At 54.2% G+C, this 20,348-nt stretch overlaps 1 protein-coding gene across 1 annotated transcript in view; it reads right to left on the bottom strand.

Moving 5' to 3' along the window:
- MEGF6 (multiple EGF like domains 6) overlaps positions 1–20,348 on the bottom strand; it is a 514,242-nt gene that overhangs the window by 210,947 nt on the left and 282,947 nt on the right. The gene's annotated exons all lie outside the window — the stretch shown is intronic.

Genomic DNA, 20,348 nt, shown 5'->3' with positions numbered 1-20,348 from the left:
GAAAGCCAGAAGATAGCAAGCTGTTATGGCTACAAAAGGGGGGACCAACTCCAATGTCTTTGGATATAAAATGGGAGGTCAGAAAAGCTACTGTAGATGTAATGTAGAGTGAGCTCAATACTTTTGCCTATATAGGTCCATATATATGACCTGTGTGAAATAGATTCCGCTCCAAATAATTACATGAGATTTACTAAGCAGAATGTCCAAATTCTGTCAAAAAAGTGATTTACATGGTGTACTGTAGAACTGAGCATAGAACTCCTAAGCAAGATTTGTGGCGATTTGTGGATCGCATAGGACGTGTCATCCACATCACTGAAGCAAGGAGGTTGGCAGCTGCAGAGATTGAGGAGGCATCTACAAAAGAAAAAAGATGCCCATCGTAACAGACTGCGATTTATGTCAGAAGTATGAAGGTATTTTTTTCAGAAGCAAAGGAGTTGGGGGCATATATATAGGTCAATTGACTGTGGTAATAGAGGAGCTGAAGGTGGTGGCTTTAGTTTATAGTGGGAAAAATTGGTAACAGGTTCCCTTTAATCATCAGCCTTCCTACATGTCATGACACAGCTGTCGTTTGTCCCAGGACCAGAGGCTCCTTCCCTGTCCCTAACACTAGGAGAAGCCCTAGCTTGCCCTGCTCCCCGGGATACTTCAGATGGCTAAGGTGCCGGGGCCTCCACCCTTGCCTTATCTCCTGAGATAGCCCTCCATCTGTTCTCTTCCCCCACCCAGGGAAGAGGGGGCGCGCTACTGTGCACCGTAGTATACCAACCCGACAAACAAGGCAACACAAACAAGGGTTACAGAAAAATCCAGGCATACAAAATATTCACTCATGTATAACAGAGGAATGCACAGGGGCGTGGAGGTATGGGACTAAACCAAAATAGAGGATAGGGAATTACCAAAAGAACAAAACCAAACAGCAGTCACAGATAACTCCTCCAATTCTCCTTCTCATATGAACTCCTCTCCCTCCGCTAGCCATGCAGCAAATGCTAGCTCTGACAAGGATTTGTAACAGAGCCCAGATTATAAAGGGGAAAGGAGTGGTTAACCGAGCTCAGCTGTGAGCACAGGAATTTCCAACATGGCTGATTAACCCCTGTTCTGCCAGAAGAAATAAACACATTTAAAATAAAGAAGTGTTTCTTCTCAGGGTCAAAGTGGGAGCAATCAGACACTGCGGTCTTCTAGCCCCACACTGTGGCAGTAACCCCGTGACACTACGGAGACCGTGGATAACTGAGCACAGGGATGGCTTGGGCCATTAGAAAATCACCCACCAGTCCAGGTTCTCATAAAATAATAGTCCCCAATGGTACAACATAGCCAACCCCATTTGATTTTTGAGACAATATAAGATAAGGGGGTACTTAGACTCATAACCTCTAGGGAGCTTAAGGAACCTCAATAGGACGCTGTTCCCTGCTGACCCTTGAAACCAAGTATGGGTCGCCTCTCTCATCTTCCAGGCCTAACCCAGACTTGGCTTCGAAGGTCCAACAAGATTAAATCTTCATTGTGCTCTAGGGAAAGACATCCATCTATAGCATTCCTCATGGTACACGGAGTTATCTAACACACAATTGTAAAAGGAAATGTATTGTTAATTAGATGGATGAGGCTCAGCAGGATTAGGAAATGTGGAGCTTCCTGGCTGCTGCTGATGGAGCCAAGTCCTTGGGTGTGTAACCAGTGAAAGGGTAAAACACAATATAAACAAAGATCATCATTGTGGAGATATAAAGATTCAAAAAGACGTTTGCTCCTGGAATTGTGCTATACTCCTTTTACATCCAGAGCTGCACTCAATATTATACGGGCTTCTCTTGGAAACAGTTTTTTATGCCAATTTACTGTCAGTCCTGTGGCCTCACAGCAGCGCTCTGTGTAACTCACATTTCATATCTAGCAACAAAAAAAGCAACATTTTGCAGCCCTGAATGTTAATGGAGAATTAAAAATCTAAATGTAACAAAAACAAACTAATCTGAGTATGTAAAAATAAGGTCAAGAAAATTAGAGGGTTTATTATTTGTATGGGAAAAGGGACTTTTTAGCTTATATTACCGGTAGTGTTGAGCGATACTTTCCGATATCGGAAAGTATCGGTATCGGAAAGTATCGGCCGATACCGTCACAGTATCGGAATCCAATCCGATACCGATACCCGATCCCAATGCAAGTCAATGGGACGAAAATATCGGAATTAAAATAAACCCTTTCTTTCCTTGTAGGTTAATTCTACATGAAGGAAAACAACTAAGAATAATGTAGGATGTATTGGGGGAGGTGGCGGAGACATTAAAGGCACAGGGGTTTATCCCAATCAAATAGAATAGCAGTATTTTTAATTTTTTTATGACGTTCGGCGTTAGAAAGAATTTGACTATGTTAATTTTTTATTTATTTTGTCAGATATTGATGTTTCACTACTTCCACGCCCTTCACCCTATTTTTTACTTCTCCCACACTTTCTTCTTCATTATCCTCATCATCAGCTTCTGTGACATCAACTTCTTCACCTTATTCATCTTCTTCTTTTCTACGTATATATATATTTTTTTTTTTACATTGTTCATATTCTTTTTATTTAACTATTATCTTTTTTATATTCAACTTCTTCATCATATTCTTATTTGTGACAGGCATTCCCGTAGTTGTTATCTATAAAAGTTTGAAGATTACACCTTCCGTTCTGCCTGTCACAAAACAGTTACATTTGTCCGCGTTCAGTTTGGCCTGCAGCATCAGGCTTTATCCAGGGGCACCACGAGGAGGAACGGACTCACCCCCATACACTGCTTAGTCTTCTTCTGCTTATAATTTAGATAATATCTTTTGCTCTGATATTTAGTCTTATGCTTAATGTTCTTCTGCTCTTTGTTCTGCAGCCTCTTGTTCTTCTGCTTCTCGGTCTTCCAGGTTGTCGTCGTCATCTCCAGGGTCGTCATCTCCAGGGTCGTCGTCATCGGGGTCGTCGTCATCGGGGTCGTCGTCATCGGGGTCGTCTTCAGGGTCATCGTCTCCAGGGTCGTCCTCATCTCGGTGGTTGTCGTCTCTGGTGTCGTCATCATCTTAGGGGTGGTCTTCCGGGTCATCGTCTTTCGGGTCTTGAACTTGGAAATGTAGCAGAAGGTACAAGAAGGCTGAGAAAATGCCGAGAAACAGCTGATGGAACTGGAACTCGGATGGCTACCCGAAGGTCCAAGAGCCAATGGAACTACCGAGGACCAGCTGACGTTACTGGAACCCGGTTACTAAGCAGGAGGTACCCGTGCCTGAAAGCACTACCAAGGACCACCTGACGTTGGTGGAACTCGGATACCCAGAGGGAGGCACCTAAGCCAAAGGCTCTGCCCGGAACCAGCTGACGGTACTGGAACCAGGATGGGGAGCAGAAGGTACAAGAGCAAAAGACACTGCCGAGAACCAGCTGACGGTACTGGAACCCGGATGGGTAGCCGAAGGTCCAAGAGCCAATGGAACTACCGAGGACCAGCTGACGTTACTGGAACCCGGTTACTAAGCAGGAGGTACCCGTGCCTGAAAGCACTACCAAGGACCACCTGACGTTGGTGGAACTCGGATACCCAGAGGGAGGCACCTAAGCCAAAGGCTCTGCCCGGAACCAGCTGACGGTACTGGAACCAGGATGGGGAGCAGAAGGTACAAGAGCAAAAGACACTGCCGAGAACCAGCTGACGGTACTGGAACCCGGATGGGGACCTATTCAAGCTTGTCTTCCTAGGGCCCCAACTGGCGGTGTGTTAGAGCCCAGGGACAGCAGGAGGAGGAGCAGGGGGAGGGGAGTGTAGGCCGAAGCCTGCACTGGCGGCAGCTTTGGGTGTGTTGTGTCTGCGTGGCTTTTGCAGGACACGTTGCCGGCTACACAGCAGGGGAACAGCTGGCGGTGCTGGACCCCACTGACACATTGGCGAGGTGTTTGGCTCTGTGCAGCCAGCACTTCCGGACAGCAACTAGCGTTGTTGGAGCCCGGGCTCTGCAGGTGGAGCAGAGTGTAGGCCGAAGCCTAATTGAACCGATTTCAAAAGTCACCTTTAACCCCCCCTCAGGGGTTACAAAGTAGAAGAGCCACAGCTTATGCAGCAGCAGTGCTGCGCAAGTCAAAGGTTGCTCTTGTAATTTTTCTCCTTGCACACGCTGAATGGAACACGTATAACATTTAGCCCTTTATACAGTCAAACTGTGTAATGGAGGCGAGAGTTCCCTTTGTAATGAGACGCAGCACAGGTGTCAAGAATCCCACCTTGGTGCTGGGTGCAGCCTCCCGAGCGTTGTTATTTGCTGTACAGGAGTCTGCGCTGTCGTGTTATCCCCTGGCCTAGCGCCGTTAGCGCTGCCCATCTTCTGGCATCATGTAATGTCGGCCGGTGCGGTTCGCGATGCCCATGAATCCCAGCCCCGCAGTGTCTTAACATTGTTAAAACACTGCGGGGCTGGGATTCAGGGCCTGGCGCAGCACATATGTTCGCCTCTCACACTCGGGTCCTTACACCCGCTTCAGACTGTGCGGCGTCATCTGATCCCTTATCGCATGCCACGGCCATGAAGCCGCACAGTCCGAAGAAGGCGGAAGGAGAGGAGGGACAGGCGAACTGATGCACTGATCCTGCCCATCAATCACACCCTCGCAGTCCAAATAAATAAGACACCGAGGGGCGTTGTGTGGGTCAGGGCGGCCACAGAGGCGCAGCCAGCCAAACAATGATGCCAGAAGACGGGCAGCGCTACCAAGGGGGTTGCAGCGTGTCATTACAAAGGAAAGTCACACCACCGGGACGGTTAAATGGTCACACAGAGGACACATTTCAGACGTGTTTTCAGTTCCACATGTGCGAGGAGAATACGTTTCTGAGCCACCTTGCACACATGCAGCATTACCGCTGTACAAGGTGGCTGGATAACGTAAAAACGCCTGGGGGAGGGGGGACAGGTTCCCTTCAATTTCAGTTCTTGTGTCTGCGTGGCTTTTGCAGGACACGTTGCCGGCTGCACAGCAGGGGAACAGCTGGCGGTGCTGGACCCCACTGACACATTGGCTGGTGTTTTTCTCTGTGCAGCTAGCACATCTGGGCCCCAACTGGCGGTGTGTTAGAGCCCAGGGACAGCAGGAGGAGGAGCAGGAGGAGGAGGAGCAGGGGGAGTGGAGTGTAGGCCGAAGCCTGCACAGGCGGCAGCTTTGGGTGTGTTGTGTCTGCGTGGCTTTTGCAGGACACGTTGCCGGCTACACAGCAGGGGAACAGCTGGCGGTGCTGGACCCCACTGACACATTGGCGAGGTGTTTGGCTCTGTGCAGCCAGCACTTCCGGACAGCAACTAGCGTTGTTGGAGCCCGGGCTCTGCAGGTGGAGCAGAGTGTAGGCCGAAGCCTAACTGAACCGATTTCAAAAGTCACCTTTAACCCCCCCTCAGGGGTTACAAAGTAGAAGAGCCACAGCTTATGCAGCAGCAGTGCTGCGCAAGTCAAAGGTTGCTCTTGTAATTTTTCTCCTTGCACACGCTGAATGGAACACGTATAACATTTAGCCCTTTATACAGTCAAACTGTGTAATGGAGGCGAGAGTTCCCTTTGTAATGAGACGCAGCACAGGTGTCAAGAATCCCACCTTGGTGCTGGGTGCAGCCTCCCGAGCGTTGTTATTTGCTGTACAGGAGTCTGCGCTGTCGTGTTATCCCCTGGCCTAGCGCCGTTAGCGCTGCCCATCTTCTGGCATCATGTAATGTCGGCCGGTGCGGTTCGCGATGCCCATGAATCCCAGCCCCGCAGTGTCTTAACATTGTTAAAACACTGCGGGGCTGGGATTCAGGGCCTGGCGCAGCACATATGTTCGCCTCTCACACTCGGGTCCTTACACCCGCTTCAGACTGTGCGGCGTCATCTGATCCCTTATCGCATGCCACGGCCATGAAGCCGCACAGTCCGAAGAAGGCGGAAGGAGAGGAGGGACAGGCGAACTGATGCACTGATCCTGCCCATCAATCACACCCTCGCAGTCCAAATAAATAAGACACCGAGGGGCGTTGTGTGGGTCAGGGCGGCCGCAGAGGCGCAGCCAGCCAAACAATGATGCCAGAAGACGGGCAGCGCTACCAAGGGGGTTGCAGCGTGTCATTACAAAGGAAAGTCACACCACCGGGACGGTTAAATGGTCACACAGAGGACACATTTCAGACGTGTTTTCAGTTCCACATGTGCGAGGAGAATACGTTTCTGAGCCACCTTGCACACATGCAGCATTACCGCTGTACAAGGTGGCTGGATAACGTAAAAACGCCTGGGGGAGGGGGGACAGGTTCCCTTCAATTTCAGTTCTTGTGTCTGCGTGGCTTTTGCAGGACACGTTGCCGGCTGCACAGCAGGGGAACAGCTGGCGGTGCTGGACCCCACTGACACATTGGCTGGTGTTTTTCTCTGTGCAGCTAGCACATCTGGGCCCCAACTGGCGGTGTGTTAGAGCCCAGGGACAGCAGGAGGAGGAGCAGGAGGAGGAGGAGCAGGGGGAGGGGAGTGTAGGCCGAAGCCTGCACAGGCGGCAGCTTTGGGTGTGTTGTGTCTGCGTGGCTTTTGCAGGACACGTTGCCGGCTACACAGCAGGGGAACAGCTGGCGGTGCTGGACCCCACTGACACATTGGCGAGGTGTTTGGCTCTGTGCAGCCAGCACTTCCGGACAGCAACTAGCGTTGTTGGAGCCCGGGCTCTGCAGGTGGAGCAGAGTGTAGGCCGAAGCCTAATTGAACCGATTTCAAAAGTCACCTTTAACCCCCCCTCAGGGGTTACAAAGTAGAAGAGCCACAGCTTATGCAGCAGCAGTGCTGCGCAAGTCAAAGGTTGCTCTTGTAATTTTTCTCCTTGCACACGCTGAATGGAACACGTATAACATTTAGCCCTTTATACAGTCAAACTGTGTAATGGAGGCGAGAGTTCCCTTTGTAATGAGACGCAGCACAGGTGTCAAGAATCCCACCTTGGTGCTGGGTGCAGCCTCCCGAGCGTTGTTATTTGCTGTACAGGAGTCTGCGCTGTCGTGTTATCCCCTGGCCTAGCGCCGTTAGCGCTGCCCATCTTCTGGCATCATGTAATGTCGGCCGGTGCGGTTCGCGATGCCCATGAATCCCAGCCCCGCAGTGTCTTAACATTGTTAAAACACTGCGGGGCTGGGATTCAGGGCCTGGCGCAGCACATATGTTCGCCTCTCACACTCGGGTCCTTACACCCGCTTCAGACTGTGCGGCGTCATCTGATCCCTTATCGCATGCCACGGCCATGAAGCCGCACAGTCCGAAGAAGGCGGAAGGAGAGGAGGGACAGGCGAACTGATGCACTGATCCTGCCCATCAATCACACCCTCGCAGTCCAAATAAATAAGACACCGAGGGGCGTTGTGTGGGTCAGGGCGGCCGCAGAGGCGCAGCCAGCCAAACAATGATGCCAGAAGACGGGCAGCGCTACCAAGGGGGTTGCAGCGTGTCATTACAAAGGAAAGTCACACCACCGGGACGGTTAAATGGTCACACAGAGGACACATTTCAGACGTGTTTTCAGTTCCACATGTGCGAGGAGAATACGTTTCTGAGCCACCTTGCACACATGCAGCATTACCGCTGTACAAGGTGGCTGGATAACGTAAAAACGCCTGGGGGAGGGGGGACAGGTTCCCTTCAATTTCAGTTCTTGTGTCTGCGTGGCTTTTGCAGGACACGTTGCCGGCTGCACAGCAGGGGAACAGCTGGCGGTGCTGGACCCCACTGACACATTGGCTGGTGTTTTTCTCTGTGCAGCTAGCACATCTGGGCCCCAACTGGCGGTGTGTTAGAGCCCAGGGACAGCAGGAGGAGGAGCAGGAGGAGGAGGAGCAGGGGGAGGGGAGTGTAGGCCGAAGCCTGCACAGGCGGCAGCTTTGGGTGTGTTGTGTCTGCGTGGCTTTTGCAGGACACGTTGCCGGCTACACAGCAGGGGAACAGCTGGCGGTGCTGGACCCCACTGACACATTGGCGAGGTGTTTGGCTCTGTGCAGCCAGCACTTCCGGACAGCAACTAGCGTTGTTGGAGCCCGGGCTCTGCAGGTGGAGCAGAGTGTAGGCCGAAGCCTAATTGAACCGATTTCAAAAGTCACCTTTAACCCCCCCTCAGGGGTTACAAAGTAGAAGAGCCACAGCTTATGCAGCAGCAGTGCTGCGCAAGTCAAAGGTTGCTCTTGTAATTTTTCTCCTTGCACACGCTGAATGGAACACGTATAACATTTAGCCCTTTATACAGTCAAACTGTGTAATGGAGGCGAGAGTTCCCTTTGTAATGAGACGCAGCACAGGTGTCAAGAATCCCACCTTGGTGCTGGGTGCAGCCTCCCGAGCGTTGTTATTTGCTGTACAGGAGTCTGCGCTGTCGTGTTATCCCCTGGCCTAGCGCCGTTAGCGCTGCCCATCTTCTGGCATCATGTAATGTCGGCCGGTGCGGTTCGCGATGCCCATGAATCCCAGCCCCGCAGTGTCTTAACATTGTTAAAACACTGCGGGGCTGGGATTCAGGGCCTGGCGCAGCACATATGTTCGCCTCTCACACTCGGGTCCTTACACCCGCTTCAGACTGTGCGGCGTCATCTGATCCCTTATCGCATGCCACGGCCATGAAGCCGCACAGTCCGAAGAAGGCGGAAGGAGAGGAGGGACAGGCGAACTGATGCACTGATCCTGCCCATCAATCACACCCTCGCAGTCCAAATAAATAAGACACCGAGGGGCGTTGTGTGGGTCAGGGCGGCCGCAGAGGCGCAGCCAGCCAAACAATGATGCCAGAAGATGGGCAGCGCTACCAAGGGGGTTGCAGCGTGTCATTACAAAGGAAAGTCACACCACCGGGACGGTTAAATGGTCACACAGAGGACACATTTCAGACGTGTTTTCAGTTCCACATGTGCGAGGAGAATACGTTTCTGAGCCACCTTGCACACATGCAGCATTACCGCTGTACAAGGTGGCTGGATAACGTAAAAACGCCTGGGGGAGGGGGGACAGGTTCCCTTCAATTTCAGTTCTTGTGTCTGCGTGGCTTTTGCAGGACACGTTGCCGGCTGCACAGCAGGGGAACAGCTGGCGGTGCTGGACCCCACTGACACATTGGCTGGTGTTTTTCTCTGTGCAGCTAGCACATCTGGGCCCCAACTGGCGGTGTGTTAGAGCCCAGGGACAGCAGGAGGAGGAGCAGGAGGAGGAGGAGCAGGGGGAGGGGAGTGTAGGCCGAAGCCTGCACAGGCGGCAGCTTTGGGTGTGTTGTGTCTGCGTGGCTTTTGCAGGACACGTTGCCGGCTACACAGCAGGGGAACAGCTGGCGGTGCTGGACCCCACTGACACATTGGCGAGGTGTTTGGCTCTGTGCAGCCAGCACTTCCGGACAGCAACTAGCGTTGTTGGAGCCCGGGCTCTGCAGGTGGAGCAGAGTGTAGGCCGAAGCCTAATTGAACCGATTTCAAAAGTCACCTTTAACCCCCCCTCAGGGGTTACAAAGTAGAAGAGCCACAGCTTATGCAGCAGCAGTGCTGCGCAAGTCAAAGGTTGCTCTTGTAATTTTTCTCCTTGCACACGCTGAATGGAACACGTATAACATTTAGCCCTTTATACAGTCAAACTGTGTAATGGAGGCGAGAGTTCCCTTTGTAATGAGACGCAGCACAGGTGTCAAGAATCCCACCTTGGTGCTGGGTGCAGCCTCCCGAGCGTTGTTATTTGCTGTACAGGAGTCTGCGCTGTCGTGTTATCCCCTGGCCTAGCGCCGTTAGCGCTGCCCATCTTCTGGCATCATGTAATGTCGGCCGGTGCGGTTCGCGATGCCCATGAATCCCAGCCCCGCAGTGTCTTAACATTGTTAAAACACTGCGGGGCTGGGATTCAGGGCCTGGCGCAGCACATATGTTCGCCTCTCACACTCGGGTCCTTACACCCGCTTCAGACTGTGCGGCGTCATCTGATCCCTTATCGCATGCCACGGCCATGAAGCCGCACAGTCCGAAGAAGGCGGAAGGAGAGGAGGGACAGGCGAACTGATGCACTGATCCTGCCCATCAATCACACCCTCGCAGTCCAAATAAATAAGACACCGAGGGGCGTTGTGTGGGTCAGGGCGGCCGCAGAGGCGCAGCCAGCCAAACAATGATGCCAGAAGACGGGCAGCGCTACCAAGGGGGTTGCAGCGTGTCATTACAAAGGAAAGTCACACCACCGGGACGGTTAAATGGTCACACAGAGGACACATTTCAGACGTGTTTTCAGTTCCACATGTGCGAGGAGAATACGTTTCTGAGCCACCTTGCACACATGCAGCATTACCGCTGTACAAGGTGGCTGGATAACGTAAAAACGCCTGGGGGAGGGGGGACAGGTTCCCTTCAATTTCAGTTCTTGTGTCTGCGTGGCTTTTGCAGGACACGTTGCCGGCTGCACAGCAGGGGAACAGCTGGCGGTGCTGGACCCCACTGACACATTGGCTGGTGTTTTTCTCTGTGCAGCTAGCACATCTGGGCCCCAACTGGCGGTGTGTTAGAGCCCAGGGACAGCAGGAGGAGGAGCAGGAGGAGGAGGAGCAGGGGGAGGGGAGTGTAGGCCGAAGCCTGCACAGGCGGCAGCTTTGGGTGTGTTGTGTCTGCGTGGCTTTTGCAGGACACGTTGCCGGCTACACAGCAGGGGAACAGCTGGCGGTGCTGGACCCCACTGACACATTGGCGAGGTGTTTGGCTCTGTGCAGCCAGCACTTCCGGACAGCAACTAGCGTTGTTGGAGCCCGGGCTCTGCAGGTGGAGCAGAGTGTAGGCCGAAGCCTAATTGAACCGATTTCAAAAGTCACCTTTAACCCCCCCTCAGGGGTTACAAAGTAGAAGAGCCACAGCTTATGCAGCAGCAGTGCTGCGCAAGTCAAAGGTTGCTCTTGTAATTTTTCTCCTTGCACACGCTGAATGGAACACGTATAACATTTAGCCCTTTATACAGTCAAACTGTGTAATGGAGGCGAGAGTTCCCTTTGTAATGAGACGCAGCACAGGTGTCAAGAATCCCACCTTGGTGCTGGGTGCAGCCTCCCGAGCGTTGTTATTTGCTGTACAGGAGTCTGCGCTGTCGTGTTATCCCCTGGCCTAGCGCCGTTAGCGCTGCCCATCTTCTGGCATCATGTAATGTCGGCCGGTGCGGTTCGCGATGCCCATGAATCCCAGCCCCGCAGTGTCTTAACATTGTTAAAACACTGCGGGGCTGGGATTCAGGGCCTGGCGCAGCACATATGTTCGCCTCTCACACTCGGGTCCTTACACCCGCTTCAGACTGTGCGGCGTCATCTGATCCCTTATCGCATGCCACGGCCATGAAGCCGCACAGTCCGAAGAAGGCGGAAGGAGAGGAGGGACAGGCGAACTGATGCACTGATCCTGCCCATCAATCACACCCTCGCAGTCCAAATAAATAAGACACCGAGGGGCGTTGTGTGGGTCAGGGCGGCCGCAGAGGCGCAGCCAGCCAAACAATGATGCCAGAAGACGGGCAGCGCTACCAAGGGGGTTGCAGCGTGTCATTACAAAGGAAAGTCACACCACCGGGACGGTTAAATGGTCACACAGAGGACACATTTCAGACGTGTTTTCAGTTCCACATGTGCGAGGAGAATACGTTTCTGAGCCACCTTGCACACATGCAGCATTACCGCTGTACAAGGTGGCTGGATAACGTAAAAACGCCTGGGGGAGGGGGGACAGGTTCCCTTCAATTTCAGTTCTTGTGTCTGCGTGGCTTTTGCAGGACACGTTGCCGGCTGCACAGCAGGGGAACAGCTGGCGGTGCTGGACCCCACTGACACATTGGCTGGTGTTTTTCTCTGTGCAGCTAGCACATCTGGGCCCCAACTGGCGGTGTGTTAGAGCCCAGGGACAGCAGGAGGAGGAGCAGGAGGAGGAGGAGCAGGGGGAGGGGAGTGTAGGCCGAAGCCTGCACAGGCGGCAGCTTTGGGTGTGTTGTGTCTGCGTGGCTTTTGCAGGACACGTTGCCGGCTACACAGCAGGGGAACAGCTGGCGGTGCTGGACCCCACTGACACATTGGCGAGGTGTTTGGCTCTGTGCAGCCAGCACTTCCGGACAGCAACTAGCGTTGTTGGAGCCCGGGCTCTGCAGGTGGAGCAGAGTGTAGGCCGAAGCCTAATTGAACCGATTTCAAAAGTCACCTTTAACCCCCCCTCAGGGGTTACAAAGTAGAAGAGCCACAGCTTATGCAGCAGCAGTGCTGCGCAAGTCAAAGGTTGCTCTTGTAATTTTTCTCCTTGCACACGCTGAATGGAACACGTATAACATTTAGCCCTTTATACAGTCAAACTGTGTAATGGAGGCGAGAGTTCCCTTTGTAATGAGACGCAGCACAGGTGTCAAGAATCCCACCTTGGTGCTGGGTGCAGCCTCCCGAGCGTTGTTATTTGCTGTACAGGAGTCTGCGCTGTCGTGTTATCCCCTGGCCTAGCGCCGTTAGCGCTGCCCATCTTCTGGCATCATGTAATGTCGGCCGGTGCGGTTCGCGATGCCCATGAATCCCAGCCCCGCAGTGTCTTAACATTGTTAAAACACTGCGGGGCTGGGATTCAGGGCCTGGCGCAGCACATATGTTCGCCTCTCACACTCGGGTCCTTACACCCGCTTCAGACTGTGCGGCGTCATCTGATCCCTTATCGCATGCCACGGCCATGAAGCCGCACAGTCCGAAGAAGGCGGAAGGAGAGGAGGGACAGGCGAACTGATGCACTGATCCTGCCCATCAATCACACCCTCGCAGTCCCATTAAATAAGACAACGAGGGCTGTTGTGTGGGTCAGGGCGGCCGCAGAGGCGCAGCCAGCCAAACAATGATGCCAGAAGACGGGCAGCGTTACCAAGGAGCTTGTTGCGTGTGTCAATACAAAGTCAAATCACACCTGAGGGACGTTTTAATGGTCACAGAGGACACATTTTAGACGTGTTCACTTCAACATGGGCAAGGAGAATAAGTTTCTGAGCCACCTTGAACACATGCAGCATTACTGCTGTTCAAGGTAGCTGTAAAACATAGAAACACCTGGGGGAGGGGGGACAGGTTCCCTTCAATTTCAGTTCTTGTGTCTGCGTGGCGGTCGCAGGACACGTTGCCGGCTACACAGCAGGGGAACAGCTGGCGGTGCTGAACCCCACTGACACATTGGCTGGTGTTTTTCTCTGTGCAGCTAGCACATCTGGGCAAAAACTGGTGGTGTTAGAGCCCAGGGTCAGCAGGAGGAGCAGGGGGAGCGGAGTGTAGGCCGAAGCCTGCACTCGAGCAAGTTGAAAGGAAACCTTTAACCCCCCCCCCCCCCCCCCAGGCGTTTGTAGCTGAAAGAGCCATTGTGTACAGCACTAATGCTGGAAAAGGTAAACTTAGCTCTTTTAATTATGGTCCTTGTACATGCGGAACCTAACATTTATGAAATGTGTCTCCTCACAGCGTTAAACCGTCCGGTAGGTGGAACTTTCCTTTGTCGTGTGACGCAGCACAGCCATCATTTTTACCCCCTTGGCGCCGTGCGCCGCCTCCTCAGCGTTGTTTGATTCCGTCCCGGAGCCTGCGCTGTTATGTTATCCCGTGGCCAGGCACACTTAGCGCTGCCCATCTTCTGACATCATTTGGTGTCAGGCTGGCTGCGCCTGTGCGGCCGCGCTGGCCGAGAGCCCGCCTCGCAGTGTCTTCTGATGTAATCCCACTGGGGGCCTGGGATCCATGGCCATGCGCAGTGCATATCCTCGCCTCTCACTCCCCTCCCTACGGCTTCTTTTTCAGACTGTGCGGTGTCACGGCCGTGGCATGCTATTAGGGACCAGCTGACATCGCACAGTCTGAAGAAGCCGTAGGGAGGGGAGTGAGAGGAGAGGATATGCACTGCGCACGGGCACGGATCACAGGCCCGCGGTGGGATTACATTAGACGACACTGCGAGGCGGGATCTCGGCCAGCGCACCCACACAGGCGCAGCCAGCCTGACACCAAATGAGGTCAGAAGACGGGCAGCGCAACATGTGTGCATGGCCAAGGGCTAACCTAACAGCGCAGGCTCCGGGACAGATTCAAACAACGCTGAGGAGGGGGCGCACGGCGCCAAGGGGGTAAAAATGATGGCTGTGCTGCGTCACACGACAAAGGAAAGTTCCACCTACCGGACGGTTTAACGCTGTGTGGGGACACATTTCATAAGTGTTTGGTTCAGCATGTGCAAGGAGCATCACGAAAAGAGGCACTTTTTCCCTTTGCATCATTACTGCTGCACAAGGTGGCTCCTTCAGTAACAAACGCCTGGGGGGGGGGTCAGGTTCCCTTACATTTAACTTGTTGTGCCTGCGTGGCGGTCGCAGTACACGTTGCCGTATACACAGCAGGGGAACAGCTGGCGGTGCTGAACCCCAATAACAGAGGAGGGACTGTTGACTGTGCGTACAGCACTTCTGGACGGCAACTGGCGGTGTTGGAGCCCAGGGACAGGTGGAGGAGGAGGAGGTTGGAGGAGGTTGGAGGAGGTAGGAGGGATTGCCACACACACAGCAGGGGAACAGCTGACGTTACTGAACCCCAATAACAGAGGAGGGACTGTTGACTGTGCGTACAGCACTTCTGGACGGCAACTGGCGGTGTTGGAGCCCAGGGACAGGTGGAGGAGGAGGAGGTTGGAGGAGGTTGGAGGAGGTAGGAGGGATTGCCACACACACAGCAGGGGAACAGCTGACGTTACTGAACCCCAATAACAGAGGAGGGACTGTTGACTGTGCGTACAGCACTTCTGGACGGCAACTGGCGGTGTTGGAGCCCAGGGACAGGTGGAGGAGGAGGAGGTTGGAGGAGGTTGGAGGAGGTAGGAGGGATTGCCACACACACAGCAGGGGAACAGCTGACGTTACTGAACCCCAATAACAGAGGAGGGACTGTTGACTGTGCGTACAGCACTTCTGGACGGCAACTGGCGGTGTTGGAGCCCAGGGACAGGTGGAGGAGGAGGAGGTTGGAGGAGGTTGGAGGAGGTAGGAGGGATTGCCACACACACAGCAGGGGAACAGCTGACGTTACTGAACCCCAATAACAGAGGAGGGACTGTTGACTGTGCGTACAGCACTTCTGGACGGCAACTGGCGGTGTTGGAGCCCAGGGACAGGTGGAGGAGGAGGAGGTTGGAGGAGGTTGGAGGAGGTAGGAGGGATTGCCACACACACAGCAGGGGAACAGCTGACGTTACTGAACCCCAATAACAGAGGAGGGACTGTTGACTGTGCGTACAGCACTTCTGGACGGCAACTGGCGGTGTTGGAGCCCAGGGACAGGTGGAGGAGGAGGAGGTTGGAGGAGGTTGGAGGAGGTAGGAGGGATTGCCACACACACAGCAGGGGAACAGCTGACGTTACTGAACCCCAATAACAGAGGAGGGACTGTTGACTGTGCGTACAGCACTTCTGGACGGCAACTGGCGGTGTTGGAGCCCAGGGACAGGTGGAGGAGGAGGAGGTTGGAGGAGGTTGGAGGAGGTAGGAGGGATTGCCACACACACAGCAGGGGAACAGCTGACGTTACTGAACCCCAATAACAGAGGAGGGACTGTTGACTGTGCGTACAGCACTTCTGGACGGCAACTGGCGGTGTTGGAGCCCAGGGACAGGTGGAGGAGGAGGAGGTTGGAGGAGGTTGGAGGAGGTAGGAGGGATTGCCACACACACAGCAGGGGAACAGCTGACGTTACTGAACCCCAATAACAGAGGAGGGACTGTTGACTGTGCGTACAGCACTTCTGGACGGCAACTGGCGGTGTTGGAGCCCAGGGACAGGTGGAGGAGGAGGAGGTTGGAGGAGGTTGGAGGAGGTAGGAGGGATTGCCACACACACAGCAGGGGAACAGCTGACGTTACTGAACCCCAATAACAGAGGAGGGACTGTTGACTGTGCGTACAGCACTTCTGGACGGCAACTGGCGGTGTTGGAGCCCAGGGACAGGTGGAGGAGGAGGAGGTTGGAGGAGGTAGGAGGGATTGCCACACACACAGCAGGGGAACAGCTGACGTTACTGAACCCCAATAACAGAGGAGGGACTGTTGACTGTGCGTACAGCACTTCTGGACGGCAACTGGCGGTGTTGGAGCCCAGGGACAGGTGGAGGAGGAGGAGGTTGGAGGAGGTAGGAGGGATTGCCACACACACAGCAGGGGAACAGCTGACGTTACTGAACCCCAATAACAGAGGAGGGACTGTTGACTGTGCGTACAGCACTTCTGGACGGCAACTGGCGGTGTTGGAGCCCAGGGACAGGTGGAGGAGGAGGAGGTTGGAGGAGGTTGGAGGAGGTAGGAGGGATTGCCACACACACAGCAGGGGAACAGCTGACGTTACTGAACCCCAATAACAGAGGAGGGACTGTTGACTGTGCGTACAGCACTTCTGGACGGCAACTGGCGGTGTTGGAGCCCAGGGACAGGTGGAGGAGGAGGAGGTTGGAGGAGGTAGGAGGGATTGCCACACACACAGCAGGGGAACAGCTGACGTTACTGAACCCCAATAACAGAGGAGGGACTGTTGACTGTGCGTACAGCACTTCTGGACGGCAACTGGCGGTGTTGGAGCCCAGGGACAGGTGGAGGAGGAGGAGGTTGGAGGAGGTAGGAGGGATTGCCACACACACAGCAGGGGAACAGCTGACGTTACTGAACCCCAATAACAGAGGAGGGACTGTTGACTGTGCGTACAGCACTTCTGGACGGCAACTGGCGGTGTTGGAGCCCAGGGACAGGTGGAGGAGGAGGAGGTTGGAGGAGGTTGGAGGAGGTAGGAGGGATTGCCACACACACAGCAGGGGAACAGCTGACGTTACTGAACCCCAATAACAGAGGAGGGACTGTTGACTGTGCGTACAGCACTTCTGGACGGCAACTGGCGGTGTTGGAGCCCAGGGACAGGTGGAGGAGGAGGAGGTTGGAGGAGGTAGGAGGGATTGCCACACACACAGCAGGGGAACAGCTGACGTTACTGAACCCCAATAACAGAGGAGGGACTGTTGACTGTGCGTACAGCACTTCTGGACGGCAACTGGCGGTGTTGGAGCCCAGGGACAGGTGGAGGAGGAGGAGGTTGGAGGAGGTTGGAGGAGGTAGGAGGGATTGCCACACACACAGCAGGGGAACAGCTGACGTTACTGAACCCCAATAACAGAGGAGGGACTGTTGACTGTGCGTACAGCACTTCTGGACGGCAACTGGCGGTGTTGGAGCCCAGGGACAGGTGGAGGAGGAGGAGGTTGGAGGAGGTTGGAGGAGGTAGGAGGGATTGCCACACACACAGCAGGGGAACAGCTGACGTTACTGAACCCCAATAACAGAGGAGGGACTGTTGACTGTGCGTACAGCACTTCTGGACGGCAACTGGCGGTGTTGGAGCCCAGGGACAGGTGGAGGAGGAGGAGGTTGGAGGAGGTTGGAGGAGGTAGGAGGGATTGCCACACACACAGCAGGGGAACAGCTGACGTTACTGAACCCCAATAACAGAGGAGGGACTGTTGACTGTGCGTACAGCACTTCTGGACGGCAACTGGCGGTGTTGGAGCCCAGGGACAGGTGGAGGAGGAGGAGGTTGGAGGAGGTAGGAGGGATTGCCACACACACAGCAGGGGAACAGCTGACGTTACTGAACCCCAATAACAGAGGAGGGACTGTTGACTGTGCGTACAGCACTTCTGGACGGCAACTGGCGGTGTTGGAGCCCAGGGACAGGTGGAGGAGGAGGAGGTTGGAGGAGGTTGGAGGAGGTAGGAGGGATTGCCACACACACAGCAGGGGAACAGCTGACGTTACTGAACCCCAATAACAGAGGAGGGACTGTTGACTGTGCGTACAGCACTTCTGGACGGCAACTAGCGGTGTTGGAGCCCAGGGGCAGGTGGAAAAGCAGAGGAACACAATGTAGGCCGAAGCCTGAGAAAGTCGAAAGGGAACCTTTAACCCCCCCCCCAAGGCGTTTGTAGCTGAAAGAGCCAGCTTGTGCAGCACAAAAGATGCAAAAGGAAAAGGTGGCTCTTTTCATCATGCTCCTTGCAAACACAGAACTAAACACTTTTAAAATGTGTCCCCTGAAGCCGTGAAACCGTCCCGGAGGTGGGACTTTCCTTCGTAATATGACGCAGCACAGCCATCATTACTACCCCCCCGCCGCCGTGCCCCGGCTCCTCAGCGTTGTTTGATTCCGTCCCGGAGCCTGCGCTGTTATGTTATCCCGTGGCCAGGCACACTTAGCGCTGCCCATCTTCTGACATCATTTGGTGTCAGGCTGGCTGCGCCTGTGCGGCCGCGCTGGCCGAGAGCCCGCCTCGCAGTGTCTTCTGATGTAATCCCACTGGGGGCCTGGGATCCATGGCCATGCGCAGTGCATATCCTCGCCTCTCACTCCCCTCCCTACGGCTTCTTTTTCAGACTGTGCGGTGTCACGGCCGTGGCATGCTATTAGGGACCAGCTGACACCGAACAGTCTGAAGAAGCCATAGGGAGATGAGTGAGAGGTGGAGGTTCAGATATGCACTGCGCATGTCCATAGATCCCAGGCCCCCAGTGGGATTAAATCAGAAGACACTGCGAGGCGGGCTCTCGGCCAGCGTGGCCGCACAGGCGCAGCCAGCCTGACACCAAATGATGCCAGAAGACGGGCAGCGCTAAGTGTGCCTGGCCACGGGATAACATAACAGCGCAGGCTCCGGGACGGAATCAAACAACGCTGAGGAGCCGGGGCGCGGCGCCGGGGGGGTAGGAATGACGGCTGTGCTGCGTCATATTACGAAGGAAAGTCCCACCTCCGGGACGGTTTTACGGTATCAGTGGACACATTTTATAAGTGTTAAGTTTTGCGTGTGCAAGGAGCAAAACCAAAATAGCTACCTTTTTCCTTGTGCAGCATTACTGCTGCACAAGGTGGCTCTTTCAGTAACAAACGCCTTGGGGGGGGGGGGACAGATTCCCTTACATTTCAGTTGTTGTGTCAGCGTGGCGGTCGCATGACACATTGCCGGCTACACAGCTGGGGATCAGCTGACGTTACTGAAACCCAATAACACTGGGTCGTATGTTTTGACTGTGCAGACGGCACATCTGAGCCTCAACTGGCGGTGTTGGAGCCCAGGAATTTAAGTTCAGGTGGTAGAAAGATGAACACAACAGGAGACCTGGATAACGTATACAGTGACCTAATTATTTAATCAGGAGGAGGAGTGGCAAATTCCTGCGAGATCCAGGCCTTGTTCATTTTCAGGAAAGTAAGCCGGTCAACGTTATCGGAGGATAGTCGCATGCGACGGTCAGTTAGTACACCACCTGCAGCACTAAAGACACGTTCCGATAATACACTGGCCGCAGGGCAAGACAGCACCTCCAATGCATACTGGCTTAGCTCTGGCCATGTATCCAGCTTTGAGACCCAAAACTTGAAAGGGGAAGAGCCGTCTGGGAGTACAGCAAGAGGGCAAGACATGTAGTCTGTCACCATCTGACGGAACCGTTGCCTCCTGCTGACTGGAGCCGTCTGTGATGGTGTAGACTTTTGTGGCGGGCACAGAAAACTGTGCCACAGTTGGGCCATACTGGTCTTGCCTTGGGCAGAGGCACTGCTTCTGCTCCCTCTTTGTGCAGAGCCTCCACCACTGCCTGGACGCACTGAGCTGCTTTGGAATGCACTAGCAGCACTTCTCTCAGTTGGAATGGAGAAGATGATGGAACTGACCAGTGTGTCTTGGTACTCCCGCATTTTTCGCTCCCGGTTCAACGGTGTGATGAGGCTTTCTACGTTGTCCCGGTAGCGAGGATCGAGGAGGGTGAACACCCAATAATCAGACATGTTGAGAATGTGGTCGATGCGGCGGTCGTTTCTCAGGCACTGCAGCATGTAATCCACCATGTGCTGCAGACTGCCAACTGCCCAAGAAACGCTGTCCCCAGCTGGAGGCGTGATCTCTGCCCGCTCGTCATCACCCCACCCTCGCTGTACACACTGAGTACTGGACAATTCGGGAACTCCCTCCTCTGGACGGATGTCTTCCTCCTCCATTGACTCCTCCTCATCCTCCTCACAAACTGTCCCCTGCCTACGCGTTTGTGAGGAACCACGTGGCGCTGACTGTCCAGAAGATGATGGAAGTGGTGAATCCTCATCCTCCACCTCTTCCACAACATCATCCCTTAGCGCTTGCAGTGATTTTTCAAGCAGGCAGATAAGGGGGACAGTCATGCTGACTAGTGCATCATCTGCACTCGCCATCCGCGTGGAATAATCAAAGGGACG

The sequence above is a fragment of the Ranitomeya variabilis genome, chromosome 4 (genome assembly GCF_051348905.1).
Source record: "Ranitomeya variabilis isolate aRanVar5 chromosome 4, aRanVar5.hap1, whole genome shotgun sequence".
Taxonomy (NCBI): domain Eukaryota; kingdom Metazoa; phylum Chordata; class Amphibia; order Anura; family Dendrobatidae; genus Ranitomeya; species Ranitomeya variabilis.
This window is presented reverse-complemented; position numbering and strand designations above follow the sequence as displayed.